The sequence below is a fragment of the Trachemys scripta genome, chromosome 4 (assembly GCF_013100865.1).
Source record: "Trachemys scripta elegans isolate TJP31775 chromosome 4, CAS_Tse_1.0, whole genome shotgun sequence".
NCBI lineage: Eukaryota > Metazoa > Chordata > Testudines > Emydidae > Trachemys > Trachemys scripta.
The window spans coordinates 14,153,297-14,175,405 of NC_048301.1; the positions used below are offsets into that span (position 1 = coordinate 14,153,297).

Sequence of the window (22,109 nt, forward strand, 5' to 3'; positions counted from 1 at the left end):
CGCGGCAGGAAGGCTCCCCCGTTGATGCCGCGTACTCCTCTCGGCGAGCTGGAGTACCGGCGTCGACGGCGAGCACTTCCGGGATCGATTTATCGCGTCTTAACCAGACGCGATAAATCGATCCAGAACATCGATTGCCTGCCGACGGACCTTCCGGTAAGTGAAGACGTACCCAAAGACTCAAGCACATGCTTAACTTTCTTCACTTGGAGTAGTTCCATTGTTTTCAATAGGGCTCCTCAGAATGCATAATGTTGAGCACATGTGTAAGTCTGTGCAGGATTGAGGGCATTAGTTGGGTTGGTTAGAACGTTCTGCAGAGGCGTTTGGGCTGCACCTGTTAATTCACAACATTTATAATTTCTACTAAAAAAAAGTCTCGCTCCCCATATCTCATCCAAAATGTAATAGCCGAGCACTGTGCTCAACTCTCATATTACTGAGACTTGGTTATTTCTCACAAAATATATTCCAATACCTCTGAGGACAGAGCGTTATAAATAATTAAAACCAAACTGCACCTGTCAAAGGAATGAATACAGGTACATTGTGTGTGTGTGTGTGTGTGTGTGTGTGTGTGTGTGTGTGTGTTGCATTATCCTGGCTTTTTGGATTGTTAGTTCACTAATTGACAAAATTCAGTAATTCTCAATAGGTCTGCCAGTCATGTGTGAACCAGAGAGGTGCTAGTCTATTACTTGGAGGTTGCCTCTTAATATTGATTTAAAAATAAAATACTAACCTTTAAACAAAGGACCTGATTCATTTTCCCTGTTGGAGTAGAGGGTACACCAGCATATGCCCGCTGTAAGCACCGCTGTTGAGCGGGCCTTGGAGTTGATGAACCTGTGAAGTGGGTGAGGTTGGTCTGAGTGATTCAGTGAGTCGCTTGAGGAGATTCCATTAGCAAGGCTTCCATGGAGCTCTGTCAAATAAAGCTGCCCTAGTAGATCTCTTGTGGGTGTCACCTGTCACTCACCATCCCCCATCAGCGAATGCTTCCACCAACAAAGCATCTCCTCTGGGCACAGGGGATGTAAATCATTCACCCCTGTGCTCTAGGGTTTGAACCTGCCCCAAGTTTAATGTGAAACCAAAAGCAAAAAATATATGTGAGGCAAAACATGCTTTTTTCAATTTATTATGGGTGGAGAAAAGTTCCTGTGGAAAGATAAGATGTAGGTAGTTGGAGGAGAGGGGGATGATTTAAAAATATTTGGATTTTTTTGTACAGCTTTCAGCTGTGGTCTGTCTTTGCTGAAAATATCATTTTTTTGGTGAGATTTATATGCAATACATTTTCTTTCCTTTTCAATACTTGGACAGCTTAAAAAAAAAAGCTAAGAAAACAAAAACCAAAACTTTGAAGCCAAACATGCTGAATGCTTCTTTTGCGCTTGCCTTGGCACGGCAGTATTTGTGTGATTATGTTCCAGGCTGGAATCCTATGCCAGAAGAAAAGGGAAACTGTTCTAGACCTCTCAGCATTTGAAAAGGGAAAGAAAATGATTAGCCACGTCTACTCCAAATGTATAGTTTCTAACTTGTTCCCAGTGACTCAAAGGGTGCAAAATCAAGCCCCTATTGCCCCGTAAAGAAGGGTTCACATCTTACCTAGTGGTGCAGCATATCAAAGCAGATGCACAGCAGTGCAGTGTTGCTGGTTGGATGGCTTCCAGTGTGATGAAGATCTCTGAGATTTGAGTTTGGCAGGCTTAGGAAGCAGCCTCTCTTGGTCAGCCGAAAAAACAGAGCTTGTTGGTGAGCCCAACACATATGCTTATACACAAACAAATATATATTCTTCTTTGAGTGATTGCTCATGTCGATTCCAAGGAGGCGTGCACACACCACGTGCACAGTCATCAGAAGCTTTTCCCCCTAGCGGTACCTATCGAGATGGCCATGGAGCCCCCTGGAGTTGCGCCTTCATGGCGGTGTATATAGATGCCTACCTACCCGCCACCTCTTCAGTTCCTTCTTACTGACAGTGACAGTCGTTGGAGCAGCTCTCTTGCTATGGCAAGCAATCCCCTAGTGGACTCTTTCTTGTTATTCCTGTAAATAGCTAAAAACTTAGGCTATGCCCTCACTAAGGGGGAGGGGGATCGATTTAAGATCGCAAATTCAGCTACGCGAATAGCGTAGCTGAATTCGACGTATCGGAGCCGACTTACCCCGCTGCGAGGACGGCAGCAAATCGACATCCGCGGCTCCCCCGTCGACGGCGCTTACTCCTACCTCCCCTGGTGGAGTACAAGTGTCGATTCGGGGATCAACTGTTGCATCCCGACGAGACGCGATAATTCGATTCCCCGAGAGATCGATTTCTACCCGCCGATTCAGGCGGGTAGTGTAGACGTAGAATTAGTATTAGTCAGTCAAGTAGTTTTTAGTTAAGTTTCAGTTGGGGCTTTTCCCCCACTACGTTTTCCCTCTCAGAGACCTGCGGGGGGGGAAGGGCGCATATCTCGGTCTCAAGGGTTTAAGCCATGCGGATCCTGTCTAAAACCCATGCCATGATCTTAATAGCGCCAGTGTGGCCCCACTAGCACTGGTTCACCATGTTTCTAGACCTGTCGGTGGACACGCCTATAACCTTGCCCCTGGTCGTGGACTTGATCACCCAGGTCCACAGCTGTCTCCAGCTCCCAATCTGCAGTCTCTCCATCTCGCAGCATGGAAACTTCATGGCTAAACCCCTCGGAGCTCACATGCTCAGATCTTGTTAGAGAGGTCCTCCTTAGCAGCAGGAAGCCATCCACTAGGGCCACTTATCTGGACAAGTGGAAAATATTCTCCATTTGGGCATTACAAAAACACACTCCACCCTTACACTCATAGATTCCCTTTATCCTGGACTGTTTGCTGCGTCTAAAACAGCAAGGTCTGTCGGTGTCATCAATAAAAGTGCACCTAGCCGGTATCTCAGCTTTCCACCCCGGTTCGGACGGTCTCTCAGTTTTCGCAAACCCCATGATGGGCCACTTCCTCAAGAGATTAGATAAGCTGTACCCTCAAGTAAAACAGCCAATTTAATTCCCCCATGGGATCTCAACCTTGTGCTCTCTGGACTGATGGGACCTCCTTTCGAGCCCTTAGCAATATGCTCCCTCTGCCTTTCCTGGAAAGTAGCTTTCTTGGTAGCTATGACCTCAGCCAGGAGGGTGTCTGAGCTTGAGGTCTTAACCTCGGAACCCCCGTACATGGCCTTCTATAAGGACAAGGTGCAGTTGCAACTGCACCCGACCTTCCTCCTGAAGGTGGTTTCGCAATTCCACACGAACCAGGACATTTTTCTTCCTGTGTTCTTTCCTAAACCACATGCTAGCAACAGGGAATGAATGCGCCACTCCCTGGCTGTCAGATGAGCATTAGCCTTCTCCATTGAAAGAACAAAGCCATTTCGAAAATCAATGCAACTCTTCATTGCAATTGCGGAGCGCATGAAGGGGCTTCCAGTCTCGTCCCAAAGGATCTCTTCTTGGATCATGTCCTGTATCCGGGTGTGCTATGACTTGGCAAAGATACCTTCCCCCATGCTGACGGCACACTCCACAAGGACCCAAGCATCCTCAGTGGCATTCCTGGCACAAGCTCCTATCCAAGACATCTGCAGGGCAGTGACGTGGTCGTTGATCCACACTTTTATATTGCACTACGCCATTACACAGCAGGCCAGAGATGCTGCAGCTTTCGGCAGAGCGGTTCTACAATCAGCAATTCCATAAACTCTGATCCCGCCTCCTAGGTAAGGCTTGGGAGTCATTTATTTGGAATCGACATGAGCAGTCACTCAAAGAAGAAAAAATGGTGGTTCTTCGAGTGCTTGCTCATGTTGATTTCCATTGTAGGTGTGCGCGCGCCCACATGCGCGGCCGTTGGAGACTTTTGCCTTAGCGGTACCTGTCGGGCCGACTAGCACCCTCTGGAGTGCCGTGCTCATGGCGTGATAGATCAAGTGTCACTGGCCCTGCGCCCTCTCAGTTCCTTCTTCCAACTCCTGTGCACGCGGCACGCACGCACCTCCATGGAATGGACATGAGCAACACATCTCGAAGAACAACAATTATGAGAGGTAGGTAACTGTTTTTGTTGTCCTGCCGGAAAGCCTTGAACAATCCTATTTACACATGGGAAGCTCAGGAGCAAAACTTGCCTAATTTACATTATTTACATCAAAGTAATCCTGTTTAAGGCTTATTGAAATGAACATCTGAGAAAACAGTTTTCAGTTAAAACAATACAAAATACCTTTCCCACCAGTGATAAATCTAGTTTCCTTTATAGATGGATGTGATGAGGACTACTTTGGGCAAGCCTCTGTTGCATTGAGAGCTAGGAACTCAACCTGCAAAACTTCGCTCACATGTACACGAGTGAGTAATGCCATTGTCTTCAGTGGGTTTGCTCATGTGAGTAAAGATTGCTCACGAGACAGGTTTTAAAGGATTGAGCCCTCCATTTAAAATAATGTGCATCATTTTCCCGTGATACTTTTAGGCAGGAGGTGAACATGTTAACGTACACTTCATGCACAAGCAATTCTGTTACCTCGCAGGCAGGGAGCTCTGGACAACTTTGTCTAGGTCTACACAGCACACCAGTGTTGTGTAGAATGTGTAGCGGGACACTGCAATGAAGAGCACACCACGTCCACTCTGCGGTGGTGTAGTGTGTAGTTACACACGTGTCAATGAAAAGACTCCAGCAGCAGGGAAAGGGCTTCAGCAACTCCCTGCTGCCAGGGAGAAAAGGCTATGGCAGGGAGGAGGCAATGGGGAAACCCCCTACCAGGGCCTTTCCCCTGCTGGAGTTTTTCCCTGCTGTGGAGAAAGGCTCCAGCAATGGGGAGCTGGTAGAGCCTTTCCCTGGAGCAGGGAATGGCTCCGGCAGCAGGACACTACACTGCTAAAAAGTGAGGAAAGGGAGACATGGCTTGGGTGAGGTAGAAAGGTGTATAGGGAGTGTACTCACGTGTGTACCAGGCGTGCCTTTGCTCTACTTGCCTAAGCCATGTGTTTCCAGCTACACTGCTTCTTATGCCTGTGCGGCGGGCGGGGGGAGGCCTACACTTGTATGTATTCTAGTCGATGCCAAAAGAAACATGCAGTGGAAATGTACCCTTTATGACGAGGGAGAACCTTCAGATAGGTTCGACATTGGTGAGGCCTCATCTGGAATACGGTGTCCAGTTTTGGGCCCCACACTACAAGAAGGATGTGGAAAAATTGGAAAGAGTCCAGCGGAGAGCAACAAAAATGATTAGGGGTCTGGAGCACATGACTTATGAGGAGAGGCTGAGGGAACTGGGATTGTTTAGTCTCCAGAAGAGAAGAATGAGGGGGGATTTGATAGCAGCCTTCAACTACCTGAAGGGGGGGTTCCAAAGAGGATGGAGCTCGGCTGTTCTCAGTGGTGGCAGATGACAGAACAAGGAGCAATGGTCTCAAGTTACAGTGGGGGAGGTCTAGGTTGGATATTAGGAAACACTATTTCATTAGGAGGGTGGTGAAGCACTGGAATGCCTTACCTAGGGAGGTGGTGGAGTCTCCTTCCTTGGAGGTTTTTAAGGCCCGGCTTGACAAAGCCCTGGCTGGGATGATTTAGTTGGGAATTGGTCCTGCTTTGAGCATGGGGTTGGACTAGATGACCTCTTGAGGTCCCTTCCAACCCTGATATTCTATGATAGGACTCTGGGGAAACACCCTGGTTTGTGACCATACAATGTAAGGATGGATCCCATTTTTCAAAACTGCCATTCTCTTTCCCCATATTTTGGAAGTATCTGGAAAGTTAACTTCCTATCTATTTATCAATTGTAAAATGATCTTTTAAAAAGTACTCTGCTCCCCGGAGTGCAAAAATGGCTGTAGATTTATCACTGCATCATCCTTGTGTGACTGGAAAACTGATGTCTTGCTCCAGAATGCCGGGGAATGTAGTGTGAAACTTCTGCTCACCGAGGCCCTGATTCAGCAGTAGCTGTTCATCAAAGCACTTAAGCAAGTACTTAAGTCCCCTTGACTTCAACCTGTAGTGAGTCAAAGTTTTAGAGTAGATTTCCTCCACCCGTTTGGGGGCATGATTGAACTTTGAGAAGGGCTAGAGTAATAGTTGGATCAAGCCATAAATTAATCAGTTGCATTTGGTTTTGAAAAGCTCTTTTTAACCACTTTGACATCTCACTTTTATTCTCTAACATCTGCTTTTGATTGTTTGCCATAAAAGTGTAAGAGTTAATCTTGCCCTCATTTTTGTTATTGCTACCAGAAACCCAGCTATTTTTATTACTTCTTGTATAGGGATTTGAACTTAATCGTTTCAGAGTAAAGAAAAAGAGTTTTTTTTCCTTGTTGTTCTTAAACCAACAAGTAAGGCTAATTAAATTGTAATGCTAAGTGTGTAAAGATACTAGACATGGCTTGTTAAGTTGTAGCTCTACTTTGTTTTATTGGCTTAATAGCATGAGATTGAAGAGAAGTCAAATGATCAATGTATTTCGGGTCATTTCTCAGCATGGCAGCTGTCTTGACCTAGTGCCAGTCAACATTTGCATTGATTATGAAGAGCTTAGTGCATATTTTCCTGTATGGAAATAGCATCTGAAATTCAAAAAAAATTGAGACCCTTCCTATAGGTTTAGTCTTTTGACTAACAAATGTTTGTAATTTTTATCCTCAGGCTTCCTTTTCCTCAGATTACAGCCAACTTTTGTTATATACCTCAGCAACAGATAAATAACTATAGCCTCTAGCATTTGGTTTAGGCCCTGATCCTGCAATGAACTACATGCGAATGGACTTCTTCCCCCATTTAGAGTGCTATTAACTTCATTGGGGCTCCCTACAGGCACAAGGGTACACTTGGGACCTTGAATTACACTGGAATTTAGATGACTTTCTCCCCATCTTGTAACTGGATATTTTTTTCATTTCTAAAGCACTACTCTCCACATGCACCTGTGGTAGGACCATTTTGCACCTCTGGTAGGACCACTAATGCAGCTTCCCTCTAACTTGCTGGGAGCTAATGCAGTTGATGGCTGTTCAAAATGGTCTCACCCACTTACCTCTATTCCCTTTGTACAGTCTCCTTGCCCTTAAACTGGCTGCTAAAAGCTAACCACAGGGCTCTTGATTTGATTTGAATACAGTGTTTTAATTAGAGGTTTCCCCCAGGAGCCTGTCACCATGACAGATAAACGAGCCCCTTCCAAATTGGACCATCAAGATGCACACTTATCTAAATGGAGTAACCTTGTGATTGCATCGCTATAATACTTGCCCTTGTTTAGTTATCTCCAGCATGCTGTTTAAAATTAGATTGTAGACTCTTCCAGGCAGGCACCATGGTTTTCTGTTTGTTCTGTAAAGTGCCTTACAGGCTTGTCACCGTGTTTAATGGGGAAAAAAAACACCTGCAACAACAATAATTTTAATAACCTGTAGTATACCGGAAAGGTGTATTACTGAATCCATGTTACTATCCTAGGCCATGCTGTTACCTACCAGCGTGCTCAATTCTGCTAATGCAGTGTACTTGTAGCTCTATTGGTTCTAGGATATCAGAGAGACAATGTGGGTGAGGTAATATCTTTTATTGGACCAGCTTCTGTTGGCGAGAGAGACAAGCTTTTGAGCCACACAGTTGTTCGTCCAATAAAAGATGTTACATCACCCACCTTGTCTCTCAATGCTGCTAATACAGAGGGACCACCTCCGGGGGCTTCAGCCAATCAGCCAGCACTTTAAAGAGTTTCTGGTGCTGTGAGCATTCAACTCTTCATTTGAAGGCATTCCAAGCCCCACAGGATTGGGCCTTAAAAATGAGATGTTTGTGTGTAAGATTTGTGGTGTTTAGTTTGTAAAAGTTACATTGGGCATGCTCAGAAATCTAGACAGATGGAGAGGAACATCACAAACCCACCCCACCAGTGCAGTTAGCATCTCTGTTGTCTGCCTCAGCAGAAAGAACAAAGGAATACATGTGTGTGAAGAGTAAATCAGTACTTCCTTCCGCCCTTGGGGGTGTTCTTTTGGCTTAACAGAATTGATGCCCATTTGTAGGGTATTGTTGAGATGATTGTGCTACCACTGACCCATCCTGAGCCTGCTCTGGAGATAGTGGACTGTGCGTGTGTTCGTTCTAAATCAACCGTGACAGTTATTCCTCTGGCTCTTTTACATGTACCCCCTCCTAATGTTGTTACTATTTCCTCTTTGCATGAAGAGGAGAATAAAGTCCAGAGATTATAAACCATTTCCATCTTTTTTTATACTAATAATGAATAGCTAATATCAAGGAGTTAAATGTTTTGCATAAAGGTTTCAATTTTCTTTTAAAACCAGTGTCCTGCATATCTTACTTAAAGTGACTGCTTATTGTTAACCTGCACTTACTGCCTGAAAATTACTGCTTCAAATTTAAGTTCTACATATCCCCTACATGCCTAATTTTGCCTGCACTCCATATCGCTGCTCCTATTTCTAATTGTTCACCCTTTCTCCCTTCGTTTTTCCCGTTCCTTTACCTTTCCTCCTCCTTTAGTCTCCTATTCTAACTTTGCTTTTTCCATTCTGTCCTGATCCACCGTAGCAGTTGCCTTGTTTACTTTTTCTTTTGTCAGACGCATTCTCTACCTCCACCAAATGCCTTCTTAAAATGGATTTGTTTCAGGAATCCACCACTCTTTTTTTCTTCTCTCCCTTAATAACCCCTACACCGTCACAGAACAATGCCTCAGTACAGTATCTTTACTTAGTTTGTCTTGCTTCAGAGTGTGAATTTAACAGGGCAGGCAGGGAATGTATGGGTCTCTTAATTTCAAACAAACTGCGTGTCTAACCTTTTAAAGACCAAGTTCAGTTTTCTATTTAATCTCCTTGTTTTAAGCAGGGGTTTTAAATCGTCCATCATATGGTATATATCTTAACAGCAATATTTCATAGTATTTCTAAGTATATATTTCTAGGTGTACTTAATCCTGCTTCCGTGCAGGGTTATGGATTAGATGATCTCTTGAGTTTCCTTCCAGCTCTACATTTCTATGATTTTATGATAGTTGTGGAGATTTGGGGGGCGGGAGGAGGGTGGGAAATACAGACCGCATAATACAGCTGTTTGTGAATGTCAGAATGTTAGCATTGTGTTATTCATAAGCATAGGCTTTTAGCTGTAGGGAGCATATTTTCTCTTCCTTCAGGAAATCCTAAATGCCATAGTCATATAATTGAAATGTTGTATCAGCATACAGTATTCTGCAAAGAGCTGTACTGTAGCAAAACAAGAACACTGGTAAGTCCATCTGGACCAAGACTTAAGCCAATTTAATTGAATATAGGCAGTACTGGGTGGTTCCATGTTGTCTACTACAACTACCATGTAGCTTCGTTGCCCCCCTACCCCCCGATTATTAGTACTAATTTCTTAGATATCAGAACTTTTGGGCTAAATTTTCTAAACATGGCCCTGCTTTTGTTCACCTGCATTTTTTTAATGCACGATCTAGATGAAATTAACGTGCATGAACTCCATTTGTGTATGCACTTTGATTGTAAATGAGTTTTGTATTAAATGCTATAATTTGTGATGGTTATTTGCAAAAACTCCACGTGCAAGGTGGTTTATGTGTAAAGGCAGCAAGTTGGGTTGATACCTCTCTGAAAATTTGGCCCTTAATGTGCAAATTAAGATAATGTAGAACTTCAATTTTACTACATTAAGGCTTTCAGATTTGCAATTGGATCACTAATGCAGATCCCGGTGCCTGTGTGTAGCCTCATTGGAATGTATGTGTCTCCCCTTGGCATCAGGAGTCCACACGGGTAGATCTGATTGTAGAAGCGCAACCTGAGTTTTCTTAATTTTACTTAATCTGTTATTCCTAACAAAGCAGGGTAATGTTGGGGAATAGAATAACACATTGAAAATGACTGTTTTTTACTGAAGACAGAAAGAGTGAATCTCTGAGAAATGGCATTTCAGCCTGAACACATAATGTTCAACACCTGTAAGGCCATGATGGGAAAAAGGAAGTGTGAGTCGGTGCCTGAGGCTTGCAAATGTGCCAGTCACTTCCTCAAGGCTCTATGAGTAACTCCTAAACAGCCGGTTTAAGGGTGAGGAGACTGTGCCCTTCTAGTCAAATACAGTAACTCCTCACTTAAAGTCGTCCCAGTTAACGTTGTTTCGTTGCTGATCATGCTTTAAACATGCTTGTTTAAAGTTGTGTAATGCTCCCTTCTAACGTTGTTTGGCAGCCGCCTGCTTTGTCTACTGCTTGCAGGAAGAGCAGCCCGTTGCAGTGAGCTGGTGGGTGCTTGGAACCAGGGTGGACCGGCAGCCCCCTATCAGCTCCCCCCTCCCCTAAGTTCCCTGTGCAGCAGCTGCCTGCAATTCAGCTGTGTCCCTCCCCCCACTGCCATGTGCTGCTGTTGAATTTGGAGATATCCCATCTCCTAGAACTGGAAGGGACCTTGAAAGGTCATCAAGTCCAGCCCCCTGCCTTCACTAGCAGGACCAAGTACTGATTTTTGCCCCAAATCCCTAAGTGGCCCCCTCAAGGATTGAACTCACAACCCTGGGTTTAGCAGGTCAGTGCTCAAACCTCTGAGCTATCCTGCCCTCTGCCTTGGAGCTGCTCCCTGAGACTCCTGCTTGCTGTACGGGGGGGAAGGGGAGAGAAGGAAGAGGGGGGCTAATGTCAGGGTGTTCCCCTCCCCCTGCTTCTGCACCCCACTTACCCCATCTTCCATAGAGCGGGAGGGGGGGGACACCAGGGCTCAGGACGGAGGGAGTTTGCAGCAGCTGGTCTCAGCAAGCTGATCTAATTAACAAGGCAGTGTACTTAAAGGGGAAATGCACATATCTCCCTCCAGTCCTGCTGCCTTGCAGAGTGAGAGAGTTAGCCCTTGAAGGTTCAGCCAATTGCTAGTTCATCATTTAGCAGTAAGGAAAATATCCCACCCTCTGACTTCTCCACCTCAACCAAGCTTCACAATCATCATCACTGTTTACCAGTATTAAATTGTTTGTTTAAAACTTATACTGTGTGTGTGTGTGTGTGTGTGTGTGTGTGTGTGCGCGCGCGCAGTCTTTTGTCTGGTGGAAAAAAATTTCCCTGGAACCTAACCCCCTCATTTACATAAATTCTTATGGGGAAATTGGATTCGCTTAACATCGTTTCACTTAAAGTTGCATTTTTCAGGAACATAACTACAATGTTAAGTGAGGAGTTGCTGTATATCAAAGGGTGTAAGGTTTACGGTAAGATGCTTGTCCCTCCAGTAGACTCCCCCAACAGCTAAGGTAGGAGAGGCAGTAGAACAATGGTCCTGCAATGACCAAGTCAGTTCCACATATAATAGGATGCATTATATGGAGGGATCATTGCACAGAAAGGAAATAGATCCATGGGACCCGAGACCATGGACGGGAGACTCAGCTAAGAGACTTGGAGTGTGGAGTGATAAAGAATACAGTGACGACCTGTGTGTTGGTCATTGAGATGTGGCATAAAATGTTGTGTTTTTATTCTTTCTCAGACACAATGCTGTCTTGTTCAGATAATGGCACAGTACACACTAGCGGGGACTCCAGAGAAAGTTTGACAACTCTCACCAGAATTCTGGAGTCACTGCTGAAAATGAATGAGTGGAATATTCCAACAAACATCCACAAGCTTTTCTCAAAATCACCACTGTGTTTCAGTGACCGGGGCTGTAGGGAATGGTAACCAACAGGCAATTTGAAGTATTGATGTGAAGAGGGAAAGGACTGGAATTTTTTCTTCTAGAGTAATCACTAAATCCTGTTACTGGCTTGAAACCAAAAGACTTTTATATTTCAGTTTATAAAATGGACATATGCTTTCTTCTGAGAGATTAGAGAATTGTTGCTTTTTTGGCAGGCGTTTAAGAAATGTCTGGTCAGATAATTATTTATGTCAGGATATTGCAGAAGGAAAATTCAGAAGTAAGTAAGCAAGCATGTGATTTAGCCTAAGTCACTATATGGTTAGTTTTCCAGATACCTGTTTGCACGTACTAAATCACATATGTAACCATCTTCATTAATAGCCTCTTCGGCACTGTTGATCTTCTCCGATATTGCTGGAAATTCTCTAAGGAAGAACTAGAGAGCCAGTCCTAGTGAAATCGTGTTTTGGATTTCAAAAATCAAGTCTACTTTATTGTTTCTCAGTAAATGTCCAAACGTGATCAGCTTTATTTTCTACGTGTCTGAACTCCTCTCCCCATGAGCCACTTGAACCTTAAAACCGGTTCTGCCACCTGGGATCTGATCCAAAACCTGTTAAATGAATGGAAAGCGTCCCATTGACTTTGACAGAATTGGATCAGTTCCTTGGTTCTTTTACTTGGCAGTGCTGGGCTGTCTCTCTAAAAATTGTGATAATTTGGTGAAGAAATCAGATTTATTCTTGATTCAAGGGATGAGGGGGGAAAAAGAGCTGTGGATTTCAGATGTTTGTTTGAATCCTGTTGGAAAAACCTAATTGGCATAGGAATTGTAAACCTGGGAATGGTATTATACATTTTAGTTTGACATTTTTCGTATTTATTTAAAAAGGCTGTGGAAGACAGGGAGGGTAAAGGTTAAAATAATATTAACAAAGCCCTCCAAATCTATCAGGTTCACTCTCCTTTTCCTGTGTATTACTGTAGCCAAACAAAGTAGTTAATCAGAATCAGAAAGCCATATCAGCCCTGCTGACATGGACTTGTCAATGATGATGGAGGGAGATAGGGAGGAAACTGCAAAAAAAAAAAAAGCTATTTGGTTCAGGCTGGAATATCTAAAACTTTTACAGGAATGTTGTTCCTTCAGAAATTCTACTGCATGAAAGCAGCTTTTTCAAACTTAAACATTTCTATGAACTTAAAAGTAAAATGGCTTCTCAAAGATAGCCAGTAAGTGAAATCTACAATAGTTCAGTATTCTTTTTTGCATCGCTTTGCATGGTGCCAAGAACAGTGGGGCTCTTGTCCTTGACGGGGGTTCCAAGACTTGCTGTAACAGAAGTAATAATACTCCAGCCTTAGAGACTCCTTAAGTCACAACATACTCCTTACCCCAGATAGATTGTTTTGGAGGTGAGTGACCTTGTGGCTAAAGGAATCTATATAATAAAATTCCAGGATTGTCACTCTCAAGGCTATTATGTCTGTAGAGGCAGTGTGATGTGATGGAAACAGCTAGGAGCATGGTTGAAAGCTCTTTTTGTTTAGAATAGCACCTGCTTGAATCATCACTGGGATTCATGGTCTGTTACTGTCTAGTTTTTAAAGTTCTGAGCCTTTTTTATATATATATATATATATATAATATACACACACACACATGTGATTTTTATAAATTACACCCATGCAACAGCCTGGGCTGTCAGCTACCAGCAGGGCCGGCTCCAGGCACCAGCCCACCAAGCATGTGCTTGGGGCGGCACCTGGAGGGGGGTGGCACGGCGCTCTGGCCCAAGAGCAGGGCCGCGACTGGGCTCGCTGCCCTCCCCGCGGCGCTCCGGCCGCCAGGGAGAGCGGAGCCACAATGGGCTCGCTGCCCTCCCCCTGGCGCTCCGGCCAGTCGGGGAGAGCAGAGCTGCGGCGGGCTCGCTGCCCTCCCCCCAGCGCTCTGGCTGCCGGGGAGAGCGGAGCTGTGGCCGGGCTCGCTGCCCTCCCCCCGACTCTCTGGCTGCCGGGGACAGCGGAGCCCCGGCTGGGCTCGCCGCCCTCCCCCGGGTGCTCCGGCCGGTCGGGGACAGCGGAGCCCCGGCCGGGCTTGCTGCCCTCCCCTGCCATGCTCCCAGTCAGTGGCAGGGGGCGGCGGGAGGCTTTTTTGCCTGGGGCGGCAAAAAGCCAGAGCTGGTCCTGGCTACTAGTATGCATATAAATAACAGTATTGCAGTCTGGCTAAAGGAGACCTAGCACGTAGAATTGTAGATTACTATTTCCATTATTAAATACATGGAAGGCATTCAGATAATATGGTAATAGAGGGGCAGTGTAAGTAAGTACCTAGACAGATAGAAATTAAAGAGTGAAAAGACCTGTTACATCATCTAGTACAGCCATCTGCTAATGCAAAAATGTGCACTGTCTAGACAAGCTTTAATGACCCTTGGTTTCTGCTGCTTCTTCTGGAAATATCTGTACCATAATAGATCTCCCTGCTCTCTCCACTGCAGATGCATCCATTGTTTGGTCTCTGGTATTGTCTTCCTCCTTTAGCCTCTTCTTCATGGCACTGGAAAGATAAGAAAATAAGAATGGCCATACTGGATCAGACCAATGGTTCCATCAAACCCTGTATTCTGTCTTTTAACAGTGGCCAGTGCCAGATGCTTCAGAGGGAATGAACAGAACAGGGCAATTATCAAGTGATTCATCCCCTGCCATCCAGTCCCAGCTTCTGGTAATCGGAGGTTTAGGTACACCTAGAGCATGGGGTTGCATCCTGGACCTTATTGGCTAATTGCGGTAGACATATCCTCAAAGAAGTTCTTTTTTGAACTCAGTTATATTTGTGGCCTTCACAACATCCCCTGGTAACGAGTTTCACAGGTTGTCTGGGCGTTGTGTGAAGTAGTAATTCCTTATGTTTGTTTTAAATGTTTCTGCTAATCTCTGAGAAGATCCTCAGCTCTGATTCTTTTTTCTGAGTTGTTGTTTTTTTTGGTAAGCTGCAGAGGGATGGAAATGGTGAAGGGCAGGCATGGGCTGAGGAAATGTGGTGGAGTTTTGGGGACAAGGAAGCTGGGAGACCAAGGGATAGGAAGTGGGGCATCTTGAACTCACATCCTCTTAACATGCTCCTACCCCAGTCCTTGTGCGCTAATAGGCAACCACCAACTTGTTCAGTAGTTGCCCCCTCCCCAGCCATATTACAGAAGGGGTACTGGTGTTCTGTTTCCAAGATCTAGTCACCCTGCTTCTATTACAGCTTTTCTTAAAGGGCCATTATTAGGTCTTACTCATCAAAGGTTTCGGTTTCGTAAAAACAAGCATTTCGCAAACAGAAATATTCCCCTTGCAGTGTCTATAACCCAGACATTACAGCATTGTGCTAGTGTATTTGAGAGAAAAACTAACAAGTTTTTATTGTCTAAACAGAGAAATTGATTAAGTAAACAGCATATCTAGTGTAGCGAAAAGTAAACCGGATTATTACATCTGCTATTAAGTAACGTAAGTAAAGACATTAATTTTAAATTTTAGATCCTGTGTCTGTTTAACCTAAAACATACTGTACATGAATAGACAATCAGTTGCACACACATCCTTTGCTGTGCAAACTTTTACATAAACAAAGTTATGAGGATGAAACACACATCTTAATTCTAATTAACAGTGTTTCTGTGGTTCCATAAACTCCAAAATATAATGGACAGCAACAGTGCCTAAATTAAACTGCAGGGGGACGGGGGGAAGGAATACACCAGAAAGATTGGGGTCGGGGAGAGGAGACAGGAATATCTGCTGTCTTTGTTCTTGGAAGCCTTTTCTTTCACCATTTGGATACTGTCTGCTTCTTGTACACAAACATTACAGCATCCAAGGGGAATTAGAAACACTTACCCATGACCACAAAATCAAATTCTAGATCCGTCAGGATAAAGCAATGCAAAAAGAAAATCTTGGCGCCCACTACTTTCAGTCTGGTTTTAGCACAGTCGTAAACTCCTCCTAATGCTGAAACAGGCAGGCCCTGTCCTCTGGGTGGAGAAAAGTAAATTTAAAAATTCGATCTCTCAGAAGTGTAAAGTGCCCTGAATTTGTAATACACTGTAGAGGCCTTAAGTAATAGTGCTTGCCTCTAGTGATCTCTATCAAGTTGCACAATGGCTTCCATTTTAACACACTCTGAATAATGGCTGGCTGTCTCCCCCCTCCCTCCCCCCCAATGTACTTGATGTCCCACCCAGACAAGTTAATATTGAGCTGGGTGTAATCTGGGTCTGAAGGGTGTTTGATAGTAATGGTCAGGGATTTAGTTTCATCTGGGTTAATAATCTGACTAGTGTGGGCTCCTTCTTGCCCGACTAGCTTTGCTGTCAGCTGTAGCAATTCACCAAACTGAACAATGTCAGCAAGACACTGTCATGAGTGTATTCTTGGGTATGGACATATTAGAATGGAAGACCAGTGAATTCCAAAGTGTGTACACCAAGGAATGCTGCTACACAGCTGGCGCGCACATGGGCACCAAAAGCTTTGGAGGTACGACAAGAATGCCAGTGATGAACGTAAACTGAATATACAATCAGGCTGCCTTGAGCACTTTGCCAGTGATTGAACCACACGGGGCTTGATTTGCATGAAGGCCATGTCCCTTTGGGATTTACCATGATGACAATGATGTGAATGCCTAGGGGCCAGTCAGGCTGGAGACAAGATTAAGATGATATTGACCAAATCTCTGCTGCTTTATTAAACCTTTTCACTTAATTGGGCAAGATATGAGTTAAATGCAACTTGTCCCACTAGCAGTATAAAGGGAGAAGGCCACAGCTGTCCCAAACTCCTACTGTGCTCCTGCACCCCAGCATAGCTTATTGATGCTCAAAGCACAAATCTTCCTGGGCCTGTATTGCCTCAAGGCTTGAATGTAGCCAGAGCCCCATGCAGACGAATTCATGAGTCAACCATTAGCCCTTCTATGTGTTCCAGGTCCTTCCTGCAAATCTAACCTCTTCCCAAGTGAAGGCAGACTAATACCCACTTTGCAGGAAAAGGGCATTAACATGTTTGTGTCAGGAGCGCCAGCCAACCCAGCTTCTGTTTTTTTTCTTGTTACTGAGGGAAGTCTATCCCATGCTGCCAAGATCCACCACCTAAAGTTGTAATCCTGGGAAGCTAAAGCAAATGAACTGTGTTGTGCAGCTGCCTCAATGTCCAGATGTGCTTGCACAATGCAAACCCCTCCAATTACCGTAATGTGCAGAAGTGCCTGCTGGCCCCCAGTGGCTGGAACCAAACCTCCCCCCCACCCTAATCTGAAGTGTATAGCAGAGAGAAACAGAACAAGAGTCAGTGGTTGGAAGCTGAAGCCTGACAGATTCAAATGGGAAATGAGGTACAGTTTTGTAATGGTGAGGATAATTAGCCATTGGAACAACTGACCTAGGGAAGTAGCAAGTACTTTACCATCTGAAGTCTCTGAATCTAGGGCAGATCTTTTTCTGAAAGATGGGGGCTAGCTCAGCTGCACGTTATGGGGCTTCATCCAAGAATCACTTGGTGAAGTTCTGTGGCCTGTGTGACACAGGAGGTTACACTAGATGATCGTAATGGTTCCTTCTTCTTGCCTCTAAAACTTGTGAAACTCCATAGACCAAGACGGATGAAACACAGATACCCTATGCTGCCAATTACAGCGAAGGCAAAGGGGGGGGATGGAGGATGGGCTTTTGCAGCAGCACAGTGGGTGAAAGAGGAAGAAGCCTGATTCAGCCTAGCACTGCTCTTTTGTGTGTCGTCCCACACCTCCATTAGCCAGTCCCAGGGCAGTTAGCAGTAGGTAAGTGTTGGGAGTGCACCGATGGCACCCTTAACAAAACAGTGATTGCAACAAACCCCTCCAGAGATGTGGCCCCAGCCTCTGCCCTGCAATCTGAGCTGGCCATTGGGGAATGTCTACACGGCAATGTAAACCTGTGGTTAGTGTGACTCGAGTCAGTTGACTCTGGGTTAGAGAACCTGGGGCTTGAGCATCTACACTGATTGTTAACTCTACGTTAAGAATGTTCTAACCCAGGCTTGAACCTGGGGCTCTGGTGTCATACAGACCCGAGTCAAACCAACCATATGTCACACTCCTTTGTGCTATCCTGAGATCCGCTTACTCTTGCCCTTTGACAGGGTGCATTGGGGAAAACTTTGCTGTCCACCATGCACGTTACAGGAAGTTTGAACAGCTGCAAACGCAGCCTGCAGAGCAACATGGAGGAGGTGCCTTTTGAAGAACTCCTGCTTGTGCTTTTGCTCCTGTGTCAGGAATTGGGCAGAGCTTCCGTGAGACGCTGGTGGATGGTTTGGTGGCGTTTTCTGACCCACTTGAGGCATCTGGCAAGGCTTGTGATGGAGCAGGGGGAAGAGGAGGAGAAGGCAGAGTCAGAGGGTACCCAGGCATGGCAGACTTGCATTGGCTGATGCTGCTCAGTACACTCAGTATAGCTGCTGATGCCCCCTACGTAGACTGGCACAGGGCTGTTGGGATCACATTGTTATGTAGACCTGGGATGACCAGCAGTGGGTCCAGAGCTTTTGCATGAAGAAAGCTGCATTTCTGGAGCTTTGTGAGCAGCTTTCCCTCACCCTCCAGCATAAAAGACAAACACATGAGGGCACCCGTACCAGTCCAGAAGCAGGCTGCTTAGTCATCTGGAAACTGGCTACCCCAGACTGCTACAGGTCCGTTGTGGCTTACCTGAAGGTGGCAGGCATAAAAGATATTCCTGAGGTAATTGCTGGCTTTGAGAGAATGGGGTTTCCAGACTCTGCCAGGGTCGTTGATGGAACTCATGTGCCCATAGTTTGCCCTCCTCAAGGAGCACAAATACATAAATCGCAAAGGGTACCACTCCATTGTTATACAGACCCTTGTGGAGACTACAGGTCAACCGGTGAATGCCAACGTGGGCTGCACTGGGAAAGTTAATGATGCCAGGGCTTTTCATTGCTCAGGAGTCTATGCTAATGGATAGGCTAGGACACTATTCCCACCAAATGATGACATTGTAATAAGTGGTGTTATTGTCCCCCCTGTTATTCTGGAGGAGCCCACATACCCCCTTTTGCCCTGGCTTACGAAACTGTGCCTTGATTTCAGACGCCCTGGCAAAAGATAGTTTAATTACCCTCTTAACAGGTGTAGAATGGTGGTTGAATGTGCTTTTGGCAGATTGAAATCATGTTGGAGATGGTTACAGAGCTGTTTGGATTCCAGTGTTGTCAATGTTGTCCACATTACTATGGCTTGCTGTGCTCTTTGCAATCTTTGTGAAGCCAGAGGTGAGCCCTTTCCCCCTGAATGGACCTATGACAGACACGGGCCACTGGATCGGTTCCCTCAGCCAGAAAGTGCACCTACCCTAGCTGGAGCTGGTTGCACCCAGGCAACAGATGTCAGGGATGCGTTGTGTTCTCATGTTATGGACTTGCATGGCCCAGTGGAAGCGGGGGAGTAGCACCTCTATGAATGTGCTTGTGGAGGGATGGGGCTAATTGATTTGTGAGGGTTCAGTGCTTGGGTTGGGCTGGAGGCTTGAGTGACATGCAGTGCATCTATGAATGATGCGACAGTTTATGAAATGCGGGGGTGGGGAATGATTCACAGTATGGATTCATATAAGGAAGTGATTGAAGTGTGGATGGCTATATCTAATTGCATAGAGAATTAGTGTTTGCTTACTAATTCCTAATTGCTCCTGATCATGTGTTCACCTTTATTGTTTCAAATACAGATTGTATGATGAGATGCAGTGATAGGCTTTTTAGGTCATCAAGAAAATTTATTGCTATGTTTATAAACGTGTTTTAAAACAGTACAACTCCCTCTCATTGCCAGGCAGCCCAGCTGCTATTATCACACCAAAACACCAGTTACAACAGAACTTTTCCAAAACAAAACAAAACAAAAAGTGCACCAACAAGTGCGAACAGTGAAATCCATCTACACAACACAGACCCTGGCCCCGCATTCTCCTTTCCCTTCTTTCCCCATTTGCCATGCACTTGACACCTGGGGAGGGTGGGTGGAAGTATCCACAAGGAAGAGGGCCAAGATGGAGGACTGCATGGTGCTAAGTGCCCCAGCTGCTCATGGGGCCTGATTGCACGGGCCATCCAGCCGTGGAGTTTTCCAAGCTGTTTCACTACGTCCCAGGGTATGGCACAGGGCATTCAGGCCATGGTGTGGGAGAGGCAGCAGGAGCCAGTACTCTTGAAGCCGTGATTGATATCCGCTACTCAAACAGCTCTCTGCTGAGCTCTGTTCTCCTCCCTTAGCCATCATTCCTGTTCCCAGAACTGCAAAGCCAAGTGTCTGCGCCTGTGCTGAAACCCTGTCCTCAAGCTGTGCAGCCAGCCTCAGCTTTCGTCTTGCCTCTCACCATACCTTTTCTTTAGCTGCAAGTCCCCCCTGTTTCTGGTACTAGACCTGCTTGTTGGCCCTCTCCAAATGTCAACCATAGGGTGATTACGAAAACACTTCCTCTTGGAACAGTCCACAAAGGTATGTTTCAGGTTTGTGCTGCACTTGTGGGTGAGCTTGGCAGTACTGCAGCCGGTCGAGGGGCCTGGAATAGGACAAGTCACAGAGGATTATTGCCTCAAATAAGGAGCACAGAAAAAATCCCCGTGGCAGTTTCAAGGGTATAAAATATTACTTTTCAAAACTGAAATTCAGTATATTGTGAGAGGGATGTTTCAGTCCACAGAAAGCGCACAGCCTGGTTAATCACAGCAAAAGAAATGCAGAGACAATGGTAAGTTAAAAATTCAGTGTTTTTGTTTTCCAAAAATTTCAGAACTACTTGGGGGCAGTCAGTGGCCTGGCTTCAAAAGCTTTTTCTATCATTTCAGGCCTTTCACATTTTGGAGGATGTAACTGTTCTTATGGTTCCTGATTGGCAAAGGGAAATGTTATTCCAAGCTGCTGGTGGGACACCTGCAGTGTATACAGCTGAAGTATTCAAATATCTAGTGACTGAACAGCACAGCTAGGAGTGGAGTTGAATTTTTAAACCTAAAGGTTTCCAAGTGCATAGTCAATAATGGGTGTCACATGATGAGAGCAATTTTTTTATAAAATATAAAAGTTATGAACACTTGAATGTATCAATTGACAACTTCAGATGATATTGAGAGACTGTATATGCCTTAAAATATTGTGGGGTACAGTTAAAGTTTCAACCTTACTTTTGCATTTCCTGATTTCTTTGAGTGACTGGTTGCTCAGTTTTAACATTGGTGTTTTTGTCATAGAAATAATAATATGAAAGCTAGATTGAATAACTAACTTCAGAACTTTATTTCTCATGGTAAATTCTCCTTTAAAGTGCCTGAAGCATGCAAGATGTCACCTTAGCTGTGCTGCTGTGCAGTGCAGAGAGAAAGAAATCAAAATGATCCATTCTCATCACATGCATAATCTATTTGCAGTAGAAAACTTCGCCTCCATTGAGATCTCAACCAAACTGGAAGGCCCCTAGCTCTGACCTAGTTTTCTGTATCACTGATAGTATTTCTCCTGACCAGGTGCTCCTCAGTTTTCTTATCTGCCTTCTGTATGTTTAAGCAAAGACTTCTAAGCTTGTAATTCAGGGAGGCCATTGTACCAGGACTACACACACGTGTGACATCCTCCACTCCTTCCTCAGTTAACTTTAACATGATGTGCTAGGCTGTGAGCCCCTTGTGCCCATTGGTGAGTAGTTACTTACATGAGTAGCACCTTCGAATCCACTGAATTGAGTAAGCATTCACCAATGGGAGTTAGGGCTCCATGCAGCCTAACCCTATGTAATGATTCAACACTTCTGTCTTCAAGTGAGCACACATGCAATGCTACCATTTTCCTAAAGGGTACCCAGATTGTCTTTGGGTATCATAGTGTTCCTGTTCTGCTGTTGGTAATTTTGTCAGCACCATAGAATAAAGTAGAAAATTGAAACTCTGTGAAAGATCAACAAATCCGTGCGGAATGATAGGCTCTATCTCTTTCTTTGACTCTCCTTTCAAACCCCAAATCTCCTGTTTTGAGAGTTTGGAGTGATAAGCGCTTTAAAAAGGAATTCTAGCTGTTTGTTTCTTTGTGGTCTGAAAGCCTTGAAAAAGTACCATTTGGAATTAAAATTTTATATTTGCATGTTTCTATATTTTAGTTATGGAACAAATGGGAGTTTGCTGAATGAATTAATTGTGTTCCATTGTAAAAGTCTATCACGAGAGCCATTATATATGGTAGCTTAGAAAGCCCTGCAGAGAGAAATTAAAGTCACTTCCCTTTCTAATCTGGGCTTTCAGGAAATCGTTGATTACAAAATCTAATACAATTGCTCAGAGACATTTGTTTGATATTACTTCTGATAA

General features: G+C 44.8%; 1 protein-coding gene across 1 annotated transcript in view; it reads left to right on the top strand.

Moving 5' to 3' along the window:
* Positions 1 to 22,109, top strand: part of MNAT1 (MNAT1 component of CDK activating kinase) — a 193,790-nt gene that overhangs the window by 110,805 nt on the left and 60,876 nt on the right. The window lies entirely within an intron of this gene.